Here is a 5,846-nt window from a genome sequence, read left to right on the forward strand (position 1 = left end):
CCAATTACCCATCTTACTTGATTTCCTGTCTGTGAGTCAAACCAGGAAACCAATATCCCGGCACAGTTCGAGAGAGGCAATGTAACTTCTGACCGAAACTGTACACGCCTTAACGCAGGATCTATACAGGTCTTGTCTTACCCGATCATTACCTGTTTTGCGGCTTCCGTCACAATCACTTGATATCCTGTGTGTGTGTGTGTGTGTGTGTGTGTGTGTGTGTGTGTGTGTGAGAGAGAGAGAGAAAGAGAGAGAGAGAGACAGACAGACAGACAGACAGACAGACAGACAGACAGACAGACAGATAGACAGAGACCATCCTCTGACACAGTTTGGAGAGCTAAAGAACTTAATGACAAGGCATAGTTACTGTCGATAGTCCTTTTGCACAATATATAACTGTAATAATAATTAAAAAAAAACGAACTAAATATTGCTACACTATCAAAAATCCAAGCAGTGTTGAATGGTTGGTATCTCTTTCCAATAATTATGTGCCTCGGTCGTTAGAAAGGATTATTGACCCTAACTGCATATGGATAGCCAGTTCCCTTCTTCCACGACATCTGACATAACACCTTAATTGTTATTTGCACGTCAGCAAGGAAAACCATAACGCTGACACACACGCCTTCCTTACAAACACGACACGACCCAACTAGCCAAACCCTGGGCCCTATTTAAATCTATTCCTGCCTTGAGTTCACCTTTTTGATGCACGTGCCTTGCCCAGTTTTCACCTACTTTCACGGCTGTTGGGGGACACTCGCACCACCTCGTTAGCGTGTCAGACCTAGAAACCAACTTGCTGACAGTTCCAAGGGTGGTACAACGGAATTACTGACAACTACTTCCCATACCTTAAGGCAGGATCAGCGTAGGTCTGCCATGGCCACTTAATTCTTGTTTGGGTGTCACCACAGGAAGCCAGCCCAATGACACTCTTTTTCTCACTGCCAACACGACCGCTGACAGAAGCACCATGTCTGCCGCTAGAATCCATTTTGATCCCCCTGCGGGTGTCGGTGCTTTGGCTGGCGTGGGTTGTGATTTCTCGAAAGGCTTAGATTGATTTCACTGCCAGTCTGTAAGAATCATCAAGGTTCATTTAGCTGTGTGTAAGAGTTTAAGTGGATTAGGACAAGATCTTTAGGAAGCTTACAATGCAGGCTCCTTAGCACATTTCCGTAGGGGTTTGTTTTGTATATTACACACTAATGGTTGTAACGTGTGTGTGTGTGTGTGTGTGTGTGTGTGTGTGTGTGTGTGTGTGTGTGTGTGTGTGTGTGTGTTTGTGTGTGTGTGTGTGTGTGTGTGTGTGTGTGTGTGTGTGTGTGTGTGTGTGTGTGTGTGTGTGTTTAATTAACTGGACAGTTAAACAGAAAGACAGAGGTGCCTCGATAGATGAAGTAAGATGAGCGTGAATGTTACTGGGGGAACGCGTGCGATTTGTTTGTGTATGTGTTTGTGTGTGAGTAAAGACATATATACAAATTTAAGAATCAATAACTTACCCTTTTTATGTGTGTACCATTTTTCTTACCACACTCAGCTCCCTGATTTACATGAACAACCATATCTCCCAACATTAATATACTCTGCCACCCAACTTTCTCCCTCATAAAAGAGTTTGTCTAACCACATTCAAGGAGGCTCATTCATAAATTCAAAAGTGGAGATAAACTTAACACTTACCATAAAAACCATTGTTCTGACGTCATCTTATACATTGATCTGAACCCCCTTGCTTAAACTGTGTATCGAATCCCACATAAGGCGGTAAACTCTCCTCCATTACAAGTGGATACAATGAAAGTTAATCCTGATGCTCTGTTCTTATGTCCAAAGTCTAGATAAACTTCATACTTAGAGCAAATCCCTTTATCTGGCCCCTCATGTATGTAACGATTCCAATACCACATAAGTCTGGCAAATCCTCCTTGTTAGAACTGGATGCAGTGAATGTTAAAAGCGATACTCTTCATAAATTCCAAACTGTAGATAAACCTCATACTTACAGCAGATCCCTTTAGTTGGCCCATCATCTATACAAGGATTCGAATCCCAAGTATGAAAGTAAATTGTCCTATATTAGAACTGGATGCATTGAGAGTTAACAGCGATGCTCCATTCATAAGTTCAGAACTGCAGATAAATTCTATACTTACAGCAAATCTCTTTAGTCAGTACATCATCTATACAAGAATTCCAGTCCCACATAAAGTCGACAAATCGTCCTCTGTTAGAACTAGTTGCACAGTCAGCACTGGTACTCTGTTCATAAATTAGAACAGAAGTTAATATATACTGAGATAAACTTGATACAACAAATCCCCTTAAGAAGGAGCATCATCTGTACAACGCTTCGAAGCTCCACATAAAGGCGGTAACTCTTGCTTCATTAAAAGTGGCTGCAATGGAAGCTAACATAATCCCAGTTTAAATCCGTACTTACCCTGCTATACCTGTTCCCGCACCCTAACCCTACCCCCAGACACTCCCCATCCCAACCCCAACCACCTGATATCCCCCACCGCTCCGTCACCAGTCAGAGGGGCGCTGCGTAAATCAGGTGTACATTTTCTTGTCACACACCAGTCTTAAGAATAACCCAGCCTCTCCTGCACCTCTGCTTCCACGTCTCTCTTCCCTCGCCTCTAAGTCTCTACCCCCATTTTCTGATTTTTAATCATCCAGGTGGACGAATTTCCCTCAGCAGAAAAAAAAAAAAAAAAATGATTCTCTGTAGCCAGGATAAGATAGGTAGTTACGTGTCCTTTAAAGAATTTTTCATTTCCCTCTCTCCCTTCTACATCTCACCCCCCTCTTCGTCACCTCCCCCCTCCCTGTCTGCCACCCTCCTCCCTGCACACAATTTTCTTCGTTCACTCCCAAACTCAGACATTTTACTACCCACATTGACACTCTATAACCCATAATTCAGGCACTGTTTTTAACTACCTCAGTAACTTCCCCCTCTCCCCCGTCCTCCCCCCACACACACTTACTCCTTCATCCCTTTTCCTCCCATCGTAAAAACACATACATTAATCTCTAGCTTTCTTGCTTTACTATCCTTATCCTTCAGCATGTAGAATTAGATCTCGTAGTCACAGTTTACTCTGTAACAAACAGCCTCGAAAGGACCATAAGGTCTGTTGCTGTTTACTTTCCTTTGTACTCCTTTGTAGTTACCTGGCCACTACATCCCTCTTCCCTAACCCATTGCCTAACACACATAACCGTCCCTCTCCCTCTCCTTCTCCCTCTTCTCCCCACTCCTCTCCGTCTCCCTTTCCTCCCCACTCCCCGCCTTCTCCCCACTCTCTTCCCTTCTCTTCCATCCTTCTCCCTCTTCCCCATCCTTCTAGCCATCACATCCCTCTTCCTCCCTCTCCATCACCTCTTGCTGTCCCCACTCCCTCTCCTTCTCCATCCATCTTCAACTTCCCAAGGCCCCAAGCCATGACATCCTCCCTCTCTCCCTCCAGCTCCTTACCCATCTCCATCCTCCTTTACCCATCACCCTCAGTTTTCATCCCCCATTCTTGTCTCTCCCTCCTTAACCATGCCATTCCCTCATCTTCTCCCATTCCACTCCTCCTCCTCGACTCTTTCCATCCACTCCTTTCATCCACTCACACTCAGGTGCATATCACACACCATCGAGCCCAATTGTTTTGTTTAATTTTTCTGGGTCTTTTCTTATATTTTCTCTTTGCAATGCCCGTAATTTTTTGTTTTGTTTATGCATTTATCTCAGCTGAATAAAATCATCTGGCTTTAGCTGTAACAAAATAGTGGAGTTGTCAGTACCATGAGAGGATAAGACAGTTGCAAATACGCTCCTTGATTTCCACTTGGCTTTCCCCAATATAAATAAAACTGCACACTCACTCCGCGTACTATGAATTTACAAAAGTGGCAAGATCCGAAGATAAACAAATTGGCTTGAACGAATGGCCATCACGAAGGAGCCGCTTGTGTTCTGGAAAGGAGAGAAAATAAGAAAACACTGAAATCTTGAAAGCTGTTGTAGATAAATGTGTGTGTGTGTGTGTGTGTGTGTGTGTGTGTGTGTGTGTGTGTGTGTGTGTGTGTTTGTGTGTGTGTGTGTGTGTGTGTGTGTGTGTGGTGATAAATGTCGTTAATTAATAGTGGTGTCTGTCTCGGAAAATCCTTAACAAGATAAATTAGTGATGAGAGCCTGTTTTACACACACACACACACACACACACACACACACACACACACACACACACACACACACACACACACACACACACACACACACGCACACACACACACTTATTACACAGCTTTCAATATTTCACTGTTTTCATAGTTTCTCCTACCAAGTTTCTTATGTATAGTAAAAGGAAGAAAATACGTTAAAGAAGAAACGCCACGAAAATTTCTTGTTCCAATGAGAACACGAATGATTATGCGTATGTCAGATTTAATTTCTTCTCCAGTTCGCATAGTCTCTCCATAGCTGAGTTTTGTCGTCTTGGGTGGCAAAAGTCAAGGATGAGTAAAACGCCAAGAGATCTTCCCACGCCTACATGTTCTAAATTCCAAGATAAATAATTAAGAAGGATGAGAAGGAAGAGAAGAACTCGAATTATTATGCGCCTCTTTTTTTTTTTTTTTTTTTTTTCTTTTTTTTTTACCGCCTGACATGAGGTTGGTGCCGGTATCAGGTAAGACGGTCGTAAAAGCTGCCTAATTGCCGGGTGATCAGTAACCCCCTCCTGAATGCCGATCACGCAGTTTGGACCACCGCCATCCAGGTAAATACAGGTGATTCACAATTAACTATTTCAGGCAGAGGACGTCTTTTTATCCTGTTTCATTTTATTTAGTTATTCCTTTGTTTTTTTTTTATTTACTTATTTGTTTATTTATTTATTTATTTTGCTGTTTCTAAGTGATTATGGCGCTGACTAGGGGCCTACACGTGGTGGCACTGTTTACTCTGGGTGGAACGATGCATCTGTGGCGTCCGTCAAAGAGCCAAACCTCCTTATATTTCCTTGCGCCTCACTTTGAGGAAGGACCCTAGCCCGACCCTGGCATGGCACTGTATACCACAAAGGGACAACGATTCCCTACACGTTTACATCCTGGACTGTACCTGTAGGACGACCCCCCCACAAGTAGTCATTTACCTGTGATCGACGGGTTTGCTTCTCCAGGCAGACTAGCGATGAGCAACAGCAACAACAGCCAGACAGTTATATTCAGCCTCACCCCTTCAACACGAGGACTTATTTTATACCTTATTGCTATCTCTGGGCGATTTTATTTAGCTCAGGGGGGCTATTCGAACTAGAGGAGTTAGATGTATCCTCACTTAATCCCCTCGCTCCTGGAATAAAATCGGTAAATAAAGTTTTTGTGGGATGGTTGCTAATATAGAAAAGGACGCCATCGAGGTGAAGGGGTTAAGAGCGACTACTCAAACTGCAGGGGTTATATACAGCCTCATTAACCCCTCATTAGAAGAGTAAATTCCTGATCTGAATATACAGTAATCACATGTAAGAAGCAAAATTTAAGTAAGCATGTCGCCAAGGAGTTAACGGCCGTATTCTTAAACGTTTCCTTCCCTTGTAGAGGCATGGGAAGGAAATCTTTAGCTGAATTGGTATTCTTAAAAAATTCCTTCCTTTCCTGAGCCGCTCGAAGGGAAAGATTTTTCCTCTGAGTGGCAGAAATTATTGGAACTTGAAGGAATTCCTTGACCCGTCTCTTCAAAAATTCCTTCATAAGTTTTGTGCTTTCTATTGTGGTTCATTGTCTTATATATATTAAAATGTTGACGGAAGTTACTGTATAATTTT

The sequence above is a fragment of the Coenobita brevimanus genome, chromosome 24 (assembly GCF_032717465.1).
Source record: "Coenobita brevimanus isolate Jiangsu-jjx chromosome 24, ASM3271746v2, whole genome shotgun sequence".
Lineage (NCBI taxonomy): Eukaryota > Metazoa > Arthropoda > Malacostraca > Decapoda > Coenobitidae > Coenobita > Coenobita brevimanus.